This window comes from Procambarus clarkii, chromosome 34 (assembly GCF_040958095.1).
Source record: "Procambarus clarkii isolate CNS0578487 chromosome 34, FALCON_Pclarkii_2.0, whole genome shotgun sequence".
Taxonomy (NCBI): domain Eukaryota; kingdom Metazoa; phylum Arthropoda; class Malacostraca; order Decapoda; family Cambaridae; genus Procambarus; species Procambarus clarkii.
This window is the reverse complement of record NC_091183.1, coordinates 6144816-6157870: the sequence shown is the minus strand read 5'-3', so window position 1 is coordinate 6157870 and position 13055 is coordinate 6144816.

Genomic DNA, 13055 nt, shown 5'->3' with positions numbered 1-13055 from the left:
CGCGGCAATTGGTTCCACAAATCAACAACCCTGTTACTGAACCAGTATTTACCCAAGTCTTTCCTAAATCTAAACTTATCCAATTTATATCCATTGTTTCGTGTTCTGTCCTGTGTTGATACTTTTAATACCCTATTAATATCCCCCCGGTTATGTCCATTCATCCACTTGTAAACCTCTATCATGTCACCCCTAACTCTTCGCCTTTCCAGTGAATGCAACTTAAGCTTTGTTAATCTTTCTTCATATGAAATAGCACCCCCAATACCGTGAGACTCTATCTTTTTAATCAGTCTTTCATGTGGCACTGTATCAAAAGCTTTGCTAAAGTCAAGGTATACAACATCGCAATCCTTACCACTATCAACTGCCTCAACAATGCTAGAATAAAAAGATAACAAATTTGTTAAACATGAACGGCCATTTATAAAACCATGTTGCGACTCAATTATTAATTTATGTTTTTCAAGATGAAGACGAATTTTATTTGCTATTATAGATTCGAGTAACTTTCCCACAATAGACGTTAGGCTAATTGGTCGATAGTTAGACGCAAGTGATCTATCTCCTTTCTTAAAAACTGGTATCACATTAGCAACTTTCCAAAACTCTGGCACTCTGCCTGACTCTATTGATTTATTAAATATGGTTGACAGTGGGTCACAAAGCTCCTCTTTGCATTCTTTAAGCACCCTGGCAAACACTTCATCCGGCCCTGGGGATTTGTTTGGTTTGAGTTTTACTATTTGTTTAAGAACATCCTCCCTGGTAACTGCAAAACTCGTCAACCTGTCCTCGTCCCCACCCACATAGACTTGTTCGGCTGAAGGCATATTGTTAAGTTCCTCTTTAGTAAATACAGATACAAAATATTTATTAAAAATACTACTCATCTCTTCATCACTATCTGTTATTTGACCTGTCTCAGTTTTTAATGGACCTATCCTTTCCCTAGTCTTAGTACGATATAACTGAAAAAACCCTTTAGGATTTGTCTTTGCTTGCCCTGCTATGCGAACTTCATAGTTTCTTTTTGCTTTCCTTATCTCTTTTTTAACATTTCTAACCAGTTGTACGAATTCCTGTTCTAAAGTGACCTCCCCATTTTTAATCCTTTTGTACCAAGCTCTCTTTTTACCTATAAGGTTCTTCAAATTCTTTGTTACCCACTTTGGGTCATTAGTATTCGATCTATTCAATTTGTATGGTATACTACGTTCCTGTGCTTTGTTTAGAATATTCTTAAATAAGTTATATATTGAATCCACATCGAAATCCCCATTTAAGTCACCTATCGCTGGGTTCATGTCTCGCTCCAAAACCGGCCCACACCCCATACCCAAGACTTTCCAATCAATTTGACCCAAAAAATTTCTTAGGCTATTAAAATCAGCTTTTCGAAAATCTGGCACTTTAACAGAATTTTCTCCTACTGGTCTATTCCATTCTATGCTAAATCTGATTTCTTTGTGATCACTGCTCCCTAGCTCACTCCCTATTTCGATGTCATTAATTTGCGTTTCCCTGTTAGTTAACACTAAATCTAAAATATTATTTTCCCGTGTTGGTTCCTTAATGTGTTGCGTAAGAAAGCAATCGTCAATTAATTCTAGAAAATCTTCTGCTTCACTATTCCCTGTTTTGTTCAACCAGTTTATTCCGCTAAAATTAAAGTCACCCATGACATAAATACTGTTAGATCTAGATGCTCTAGATATTTCATCCCATAGATGCTTTGCTTCCATTCTGTCTAAATTTGGTGGCCTATATATTACTCCTATTATAATATTATTAGCTTTTTCGTTTAATTCAATCCAAATAGTTTCTGTGTGTGGCTCTGTTTTGATTCCCTCTTTGAGACTACATTTCAAATTGTCCCTAACATATATGGCTACTCCACCTCCTCGTCTAATATATCTATCTGTGTGAAATAGTTTAAATCCATATATTTGATATTCAGCTAATAGTTCTCTATTTTCTACATTCATCCACGTTTCGGTAAGTGCAATAATATCTATTTTTTCTGTGCAGACAAGAGCATTTAATTCGTTAATTTTATTTCTTAGACTTCTACTGTTAGTGTAATATACCCTAAGTGAATTGTTATTTTGCGGACCTTCTCTTTCCCTGATCGTTTTGCCAATTCCTTTCTCCCACAAACACATACTTTTATTACCTCCTTCCTCCAAATCAATTCCCATACCTCTATCTACTAACAGTTTAAACCCAAACAAACACCTCTAACCACTTCTTCTAACGAGTTCGCAACAGCAACAACCCCAGCTCTCGATAGATGCACCCCATCACGAGCATACATTTCATTTCTTTCATAGAAGTGTTCCCAGTTGTCTATGAAAGATATTGCATTTGATTTGCAATATCTTTCCAGCCGGCAATTGACACCAAGTGCCCTCGATATCCATTCATTTCCCACTCCCTTTCTTGGAAGAATGCCACATATGATCGGGATTCCTCCCTTGCTCCTAACTAACTCTATGGCTGTTTTATACCTCTGAATCAGTACCTCACTCCTAACTCGACCAACATCATTTCCTCCCACGCTAATGCAAATAATGGGATTGTTCCCATTACCAGCCATAATATCATTCATGTTGTTTATAATATCACCAATGCCAGCTCCGGGATAGCAAACCCTTAACCTGTTCCCCCTATCTCTAGCACGAAACGTTCTATCCAAAAATCTATCATTTAGGAAAGACTAGGGTCAATACTGGTTCACTAACAGGGTTGTTGATTTGTGGAACCAATTGCCGCGTAACGTGGTAGAGGTGGGGTCCCTCGATTGTTTCAAGCGCGGGTTGGACAAGTATATGAGTGGGATTGGGTGGTTATAGATAGGAGCTGCCTCGTATGGGCCAATAGGCCTTCTGCAGTTACTTATGTTCTTATGCCCTAATCCAACTTAATATAGCACCATGAGCCTCTATTTTTTAATCAGTCTTTCATGTGGCACTGTATCAAAAGCTTTGCTGAAGTCAAGGTACACAACATCACAATCATTACCACTATCAACTGCCTCAACTATGCTGGAATAAATAGATAGCAAATTTGTTAAACATGAACGGCCATGTGTAAAACCAGGTTGCGACTCATTTATTAATTTATGTTTTTCAAGATGAAGACGAATTGTATTTGCAATTATAGATTCAAGTAACTTTCCCACAATACACGTTAGGCTAATTGGCCTCGCGTTACTGAGTCACCTTGTGTTATTGAGTCACCTCGTGATATTGTCTCCTTGCGTTACTGTCACCTCGCGTTACTGAGTCACCTCGCGTTACTGAGTCACCTCGCGTTACTGAGTCACCTCGCGTTAATGAGTCACCTCGCGTTAATGAGTCACCTCGCGTTAATGAGTCACCTCATGTTACTGAGTCACCTCGCGTTACTGTCACCTCGCGTTACTCTCACCTCGCGTTACTGAGTCACCTCGCGTTACTGGTTCCTTGCGTTACTGTCACCTCGTGTTACTGTCACTTCGCGTTATTGAGTCATCTCGCATTACTGTCATCTCGCTTTACTGAGTCACCTCGCGTTACTGAGTCACCTCGCGTAACTGAGTAGCATCGAGTTACTGTCACCTCGTGTTACTGAGTCACCTCGTGTTACTGTCACCTCGCCTTACTGAGTCACCTCGCGTTACTGTTACTTCGCGTTACTGAGTCACCTCGCGTTACTGTCACCTCGTGGTATTGAGTCACCTCTTGTTACTGAGTCACCTCGCGATACTGTCACCTCGCTCTACTGAGTCACCTCGCATTACTGAGTCACCTCGCGTTGCTGTCACCTTGAGTTACTGAGTCACCTCGCGTTACTGAGTCACCTCGCGTTACTGAGTCACCTCGCGTTACTGAGTCCCCTCGCGTTACTGTCACCTTGCATTAATGTCACCTTGCGTTACTGTCACCTCGCGTTATTAAGTTACCTCGCGTTACTGTCACATCGTGTTACTGAATCACCTAGCGTTACTGAGTCACCGCGCGTTACTGAGTCACCTCGCGTTACTGAGTCACCTTGCATTACAGAGTCACATCGCGTTAATGAGTCACCTCGCGTTACTCAGTCACCTTGCGTTACTGAGTCACCCCTCGTTACTAAGTCACCTCGCGTTACTGAGTCACCTCGCGTTACTGAGTCACTTTGCGTTACTGAGTCACCATGCGTTACTAAGTCACCTCGCGTTACTGAGTCACCTCGCGTTACCGAGTCACCTTGCTTTACTGTCACCTCGCGTTAGTGTCACCTCGCGTTACTAAGTCACCTCACGTTAATTTCACATTGCATTCCTGAATCACCTCGAGTTACTGAATCAGCTTGCATTACTGAGTCATCTCGCGTTACTGTCACCTCGTGGTACTGTGTCACCTCACGTTACTGTCACCTTGCGTTACTGAGTAACTTTGCGTTACTGAGTCTCCTCATGTTACTGAGTCACATCGTGTTACTGAGTCCCCTCGCGTTACTGAGTCCCCTCGCGTTACTGAGTCCCCTCGCGTTACTGAGTCACCTCGCGTTACTGAGTCACCTCGCGTTACTGAGTCACCTCGTGTTACTGAGTCACCTCGAATTACTGAGTCTCCTCGCGTTACTGAGTCACCTCGCGTTACTGAGTCACCTCGCGTTACTGAGTCAACCCGTGTTACTGAGTCACCTCGCATTACTGAGCCGATTCAAGTTGCTGAGTCACCTTGCGTTACTGAGTCACCTCGTGTTACTGAGTCACCTCGCGTTACTGACTCACCTCGCGTTACTGAGTCACCTCGTGTTACTGAGTCACCTCGCGTTACTGACTCACCTCGCGTTACTGAGTCACCTCGTGTTACTGAGTAACCTCGCGTTACTGAGTCACCTTGTGTTACTGAGTCTCCTCGCGTTACTGAGTCACCTCTCGTTACTGAATCACCTCATGTTACTGAGTCTCCCCGCGTTACTGAGTCACCTCTCGTTACTGAATCACCTCGTGTTACTGAGTCTCCTCGCGTTACTGAGTCTCCTCGCTTTTCTGAGTCACCTCTCGTAACTGAGTCACCTCGCGTTACTGAATAACCTCGCGTTACTGGCACCTCGTGTAACCGAGTCATCTCGTGTTACTGAGTCACCTCGCGTTACTGAGTTACCTCGCGTTACTGAGTCACATCGCGTTACTGTCTCCTCGTGTTACTGCTTCACCTCGCGTTACTCTCACCTCGTGTTACTGAGTCATCTCGCGTTACTGAGTCACCTCGTGTTACTGTCACCTCGCGTTACTGAGTCACCTCGCCTTACTGTCACCTCGCATTACTGAGTCACCTTGCGTTACTGAGTCACATAGCGTTACTGTCACCTTGTGTTACTGAGTCACCTCACGTTACTGTCACCTCGCGTTGCTTAGTCACCTCGCGTTACTGAATCACCTCGCGTTACTGAGTCACCTCGGGTTACTGTCACCTCGTGTTACTGAGTCACCTCGCGTTACTGAGTCACCTCGCGTTACTGAGTCACCTCCTGTTACTGAGTTATCTCGCGTTACTGAGTCAACTCGCTTTACTGTCACGTCGTGTTACTGAGTCACATCGCGTTATTGAGTCACCACGTGTTACTGAGTCACCTCGCGTTACTGTGTCACCTCGCGTTACTGTGTCACCTCGCGTTACTGAGTCATCTCGCGTTAATTTCACCTTGTTTTACTGAGTCACCATGCGTTACTGAGTCATGTCGCTTTACTGAGTCACCTCGCGTTAATGAGTCACATCGCGTTACTGAATCACATCGCGTTACTGAGTCACCTCACATTACTGAGTCACCTCGCGTTACTAAGTCACCTCGCGTTACTGAGTCACCTCGCGTTACTGTCACCTCGCATTACTGTCACTTCGAGTTACTGAGTCACCTTGCGTTACTGAGTCACCTTGCGTTACTGAGTCACCTCGCGTTACTCTCACCTCGTGTTCCTGAGTCACCTCGCGTTACTGTCACTTCGTGTTACTGAGTCACCTCGCGTTACTGAATCACCTCGCGTTACTGGGTCACCTCGTGTTACTGAGTCACTTCGTGTTACTGAGTCACCTCGTTTTACTGAGTCACCTCACGTTACTGAGTCACCTCGTGTTACTGAGTCACCTCGTGTTACTGAGTCACCTCGTGTTACTGTCACCTCGCGTTACTGAGTCATCTCGCGTTACTGTCACCTCACGTTACTGAGTCGCCTCGTGTTACTGAGTCACCTCGCGTTACTGAGTCACCTCGCCTTACTGTCACCTCGCATTACTGAGTCACCTTGCGTTACTGAGTCACATAGCGTTACTGTCACCTCGCGTTGCTTAGTCACATCGCGTTACTGAATCACCTCGCGTTACTGTCACCTCGTGTTACTGAGTCACCTCGCGTTACTGAGTCACCTCGCGATACTGAGTCACCTCGCGTTACTGTCACCTCGTGTTACTGAGTCACCTCGCGTTACTGAGTCACCTCGCGTTACTGAGTCACCTCGCGTTTCTGAGTCACCTCTTGTTACAGAGTCACCTCGCGTTACTGAATCACCTCCTGTTACTGAGTCATCTCGCGTTACTGAGTCAACTCGCTTTACTGTCACGTCGTGTTACTGAGTCACATCGCGTTATTGAGTCACCACGTGTTACTGAGTCACCTCGCGTTACTGAGTCATCTCGCGTTAATTTCACCTTGTTTTACTGAGTCACCATGCGTTACTGAGTCATGTCGCTTTACTGAGTCACCTCGCGTTAATGAGTCACATCGCGTTACTGAATCACAACGCGTTACTGAGTCACCTCGCGTTACTGAGTCACCTCGCGTTACTGTCACCTCGCATTACTGTCACTTCGCGTTACTGAGTCACCTTGCGTTACTGAGTCACCTTGCGTTACTGAGTCACCTCGCGTTACTGTCACCTGCCGTTACTGTCACCTCGTGTTACTGAGTCACCTCGTGTTACTGAGTCACCTCGCGTTAATGTCACCTCGTGTCACTTATTCACCTGGCGTTACTCTCACCTCGTGTTCCTGAGTCACCTCGCGTTACTGTCACTTCGTGTTACTGAGTCACCTCGCGTTACTGAATCACCTCGCGTTACTGGGTCACCTCGTGTTACTGTGTCACTTCGTGTTACTGAGTCACCTCGCGTTACTGAGTCACCTCGTGTTACTGAGTCACCTCGCGTTACTGAGTCACCTCGCATTACTGAGTCACCTCGTGTTACTGAGTCACCTCGTGTTACTGAGTCACCTCGTGTTACTGTCACCTCGCGTTACTGAGTCATCTCGCATTACTGTCACCTCACGTTACTGATTCGCCTCGTGTTACTGAGTCACCTCACGTTACTGACTCATCTCGCCTTACTGTCACCTCGCATTACTGAGTCACCTTGCGTTACTGAGTCACATATCGTTACTGTCACCTCGCGTTGCTTAGTCACATCGCGTTACTGAATCACCTCGCGTTACTGTCACCTCGTGTTACTCAGTCACCTCGCGTTACTGAGTCTCCTCGCGATACTGAGTCACCTCGCGTTACTGTCACCTTGCGTTACGGAGTCACCTTGCGTTACTGAGCCACCTCGAGTTACTGAGTCACATCGCGTTACTGAATCACATCGCGTTACTGAGTCACCTCGCGTTACTGATTCACCTCGCGTTACTGTCACCTCGCGTTACTGAGTCACCTCGCGTTATTGTCACTTCCCGTTACTGTCACCTCGTGTTACTGAGTCACCTCGTGTTACTGAGTCACTTCGCTTTAATGTCACCTCGTGTCACTGAGTCACTTCACGTTACTGTCACCTCGTGTTACTGAGTCACCTCGCTTTACTGTCACCTCGTATTAATGTGTTACCTCGCGTTACTGAGTCACCTCGCGTTACTGAGTCTCCTCGTGTTACTTTGCCACCTCGCGTTACTGAGTCACCTCACGTTACTGAGTCAACTCGGGTTACTGAGTAACCTCGCGTTTCTGAGTCACCTCGCATTACTTAGTCACCTCGTGTTAATGTGTCACCTCGCGTTACTGAGTCACCTCGCGTTACTGTCACCTCACGTTACTGAGTCATCTCGCGTTACTGTCACCTCACGTTACTGAGTCGTCTCGTGTTACTGTCACCTCGCGTTACTGAGTCACCTCGCCTTACTGTCACCTCGCATTACTGAGTCACCTTGCGTTACTGAGTCACATAGTGTTACTGTCACCTTGTGTTACTGAGTCACCTAACGTTACTGAGTCATCTCGTGTTATTGAGTCACCTCGCGTTACTGTCACCTCGCGTTGCTTAGTCACATCGCGTTACTGAATCACCTCGCGTTACTGTCACCTCGTGTTACTGAGTCACCTCGCGTTACTGAGTCACCTCGCGTTACTGAGTCACCTCTTGTTACTGAGTCACCTCTTGTTACTGAGTCACCTCTTGTTACTGAGTCACCTCTTGTTACTGAGTCACCTCGCGTTACTGAATCACCTCGCGTTACTGAGTCACCTCACATTAATTTCACCTTTCGTTACGGAGTCACCTTGCGTTACTGAGCCACCTCGCGTTACTGAGTCACATCGCGTTACTGAATCACATTGCGTTACTGAGTCACCTCGCGTTACTGATTCACCTCGCGTTACTGTCACCTCGCGTTACTGAGTCACCTCGTGTTACTGAGTCACCTCTCGTTACTCAGTCACCTGGCGTAACTGTCACCTCGTGTTACTGAGTCACTTCGCGTTACTGAGTCACCTCGTGTTACTGCGTCACCTCGCGTTCCTGAGTCACCTCATGTTACTGTCACCTCGCGTTACTGAATCACCTCGCGTTACTGTCACCTCATGTCACTGAGTCACCTCGAATTACTGAGTCACCTCGCGTTACTGAGTAACCTAGCGTAAAAGTCACCTTGCGTTACTGAGGCACCTCGCGTTACTAAGTCACCTCGCGTTACTGAGTCACCTCGCGTTACCGAGTACCCTCGTGTTACTGAGTCACCTCGTGTTTCTGAGTCACCTCGTGTTACTGAGTCACCTCTCGTTACTGATTCACCTCGAATTACTCAGTCACCTTGCGTTACTGAGTCACCTCGTTTTACTGTCACTTCGTGTTACTGAGTCACCTCGTTTTACTGAGTCACCTCGCGTTACTGAGTCACCTCGTGTTACTGAGTCACCTCGTGTTACTGAGTCACCTCGTGTTACTGTCACCTCGCGTTACTGAGTCATCTCGCGTTACTGTCACCTCACGTTACTGAGTCGCCTCGTGTTACTGAGTCACCTCGCGTTACTGTGTCACCTCGCGTTACTGAGTCATCTCGCGTTAATTTCACCTTGTTTTACTGAGTCACCATGCGTTACTGAGTCATGTCGCTTTACTGAGTCACCTCGCGTTACTGAGTCACCTCTCGTTACTGAATCACCTCATGTTACTGAGTCTCCCCGCGTTACTGAGTCACCTCTCGTTACTGAATCACCTCGTGTTACTGAGTCTCCTCGCGTTACTGAGTCTCCTCGCGTTTCTGAGTCACCTCTCGTAACTGAGTCACCTCGCGTTACTGAATAACCTCGCGTTACTGGCACCTCGTGTAACCGAGTCATCTCGTGTTACTGAGTCACCTCGCGTTACTGAGTTACCTCGCGTTACTGAGTAACCTCGCGTTACTGTCACCTCGTGTTACTGAGCCTCCTTGCATTACTGAGTCACATCGCGTTACTGTCTCCTCGTGTTACTGCTTCACCTCGCGTTACTCTCACCTCGTGTTACTGAGTCATCTCGCGTTACTGAGTCACCTCGTGTTACTGTCACCTCGCGTTGCTGAGTCACCTCGCCTTACTGTCACCTCGCATTACTGAGTCACCTTGCGTTACTGAGTCACATAGCGTTACTGTCACCTTGTGTTACTGAGTCACCTCACGTTACTGTCACCTCGCGTTGCTTAGTCACCTCGCGTTACTGAATCACCTCGCGTTACTGAGTCACCTCGGGTTACTGTCACCTCGTGTTACTGAGTCACCTCGCGTTACTGAGTCACCTCGCGTTACTGAGTCACCTCCTGTTACTGAGTTATCTCGCGTTACTGAGTCAACTCGCTTTACTGTCACGTCGTGTTACTGAGTCACATCGCGTTATTGAGTCACCACGTGTTACTGAGTCACCTCGCGTTACTGTGTCACCTCGCGTTACTGTGTCACCTCGCGTTACTGAGTCATCTCGCGTTAACTTCACCTTGTTTTACTGAGTCACCATGCGTTACTGAGTCATGTCGCTTTACTGAGTCACCTCGCGTTAATGAGTCACATCGCGTTACTGAATCACATCGCGTTACTGAGTCACCTCACATTACTGAGTCACCTCGCGTTACTAAGTCACCTCGCGTTACTGAGTCACCTCGCGTTACTGTCACCTCGCATTACTGTCACTTCGAGTTACTGAGTCACCTTGCGTTACTGAGTCACCTTGCGTTACTGAGTCACCTCGCGTTACTCTCACCTCGTGTTCCTGAGTCACCTCGCGTTACTGTCACTTCGTGTTACTGAGTCACCTCGCGTTACTGAATCACCTCGCGTTACTGGGTCACCTCGTGTTACTGAGTCACTTCGTGTTACTGAGTCACCTCGTTTTACTGAGTCACCTCGCGTCACTGAGTCACCTCGTGTTACTGAGTCACCTCGTGTTACTGAGTCACCTCGTGTTACTGTCACCTCGCGTTACTGAGTCATCTCGCGTTACTGTCACCTCACGTTACTGAGTCGCCTCGTGTTACTGAGTCACCTCGCGTTACTGAGTCACCTCGCCTTACTGTCACCTCGCATTACTGAGTCACCTTGCGTTACTGAGTCACATATCGTTACTGTCACCTCGCGTTGCTTAGTCACATCGCGTTACTGAATCACCTCGCGTTACTGTCACCTCGTGTTACTCAGTCACCTCGCGTTACTGAGTCTCCTCGCGATACTGAGTCACCTCGCGTTACTGTCACCTCGTGTTACTGAGTCACCTCGCGTTACTGAGTCACCTCGCGTTACTCAGTCACCTCACGTTAATTTCACCTTGCGTTACGGAGTCACCTTGCGTTACTGAGCCACATCGAGTTACTGAGTCACATCGCGTTACTGAATCACATCGCGTTACTGAGTCACCTCGCGTTACTGATTCACCTCGCGTTACTGTCACCTCGCGTTACTGAGTCACCTCGCGTTATTGTCACTTCCCGTTACTGTCACCTCGTGTTACTGAGTCACCTCGTGTTACTGAGTCACTTCGCTTTAATGTCACCTCGTGTCACTGAGTCACTTCACGTTACTGTCACCTCGTGTTACTGAGTCACCTCACTTTACTGTCACCTCGTATTAATGTGTCACCTCGCGTTACTGAGTCACCTCGCGTTACTGAGTCTCCTCGTGTTACTGTGTTACCTCGCGTTACTGAGTCACCTCGCGTTACTGAGTCTCCTCGTGTTACTTTGCCACCTCGCGTTACTGAGTCACCTCACGTTACTGAGTCAACTCGGGTTACTGAGTAACCTCGCGTTTCTGAGTCACCTCGCATTACTTGGTCACCTCGTGTTAATGTGTCACCTCGCGTTACTGAGTCACCTCGCGTTACTGTCACCTCACGTTACTGAGTCATCTCGCGTTACTGTCACCTCACGTTACTGAGTCGTCTCGTGTTACTGTCACCTCGCGTTACTGAGTCACCTCGCCTTACTGTCACCTCGCATTACTGAGTCACCTTGCGTTACTGAGTCACATAGTGTTACTGTCACCTTGTGTTACTGAGTCACCTAACGTTACTGAGTCATCTCGTGTTATTGAGTCACCTCGCGTTACTGTCACCTCGCGTTGCTTAGTCACATCGCGTTACTGAATCACCTCGCGTTACTGTCACCTCGTGTTACTGAGTCACCTCGCGTTACTGAGTCACCTCGCGTTACTGAGTCACCTCGCGTTACTGAGTCACCTCTTGTTACTGAGTCACCTCTTGTTACTGAGTCACCTCTTGTTACTGAGTCACCTCGCGTTACTGAATCACCTCGCGTTACTGAGTCACCTCACATTAATTTCACCTTTCGTTACGGAGTCACCTTGCGTTACTGAGCCACCTCGCGTTACTGAGTCACATCGCGTTACTGAATCACATTGCGTTACTGAGTCACCTCGCGTTACTGATTCACCTCGCGTTACTGTCACCTCGCGTTACTGAGTCACCTCGTGTTACTGAGTCACCTCTCGTTACTCAGTCACCTGGCGTAACTGTCACCTCGTGTTACTGAGTCACTTCGCGTTACTGAGTCACCTCGTGTTACTGCGTCACCTCGCGTTCCTGAGTCACCTCATGTTACTGTCACCTCGCGTTACTGAATCACCTCGCGTTACTGTCACCTCATGTCACTGAGTCACCTCGAATTACTGAGTCACCTCGCGTTACTGAGTAACCTAGCGTAAAAGTCACCTTGCGTTACTGAGGCACCTCGCGTTACTAAGTCACCTCGCGTTACTGAGTCACCTCGCGTTACCGAGTACCCTCGTGTTACTGAGTCACCTCGCGTTACCGAGTACCCTCGTGTTACTGAGTCACCTCGTGTTTCTGAGTCACCTCGTGTTACTGAGTCACCTCTCGTTACTGATTCACCTCGAATTACTCAGTCACCTTGCGTTACTGAGTCACCTCGTTTTACTGTCACTTCGTGTTACTGAGTCACCTCGTTTTACTGAGTCACCTCGCGTTACTGAGTCACCTCGTGTTACTGAGTCACCTCGTGTTACTGAGTCACCTCGTGTTACTGTCACCTCGCGTTACTGAGTCATCTCGCGTTACTGTCACCTCATGTTACTGAGTCTCCCCGCGTTACTGAGTCACCTCTCGTTACTGAATCACCTCGTGTTACTGAGTCTCCTCGCGTTACTGAGTCTCCTCGCGTTTCTGAGTCACCTCTCGTAACTGAGTCACCTCGCGTTACTGAATAACCTCGCGTTACTGGCACCTCGTGTAACCGAGTCATCTCGTGTTACTGAGTCACCTCGCGTTACTGAGTTACCTCGCGTTACTGAGTAACCTCGCGTTACTGTCACCTCGT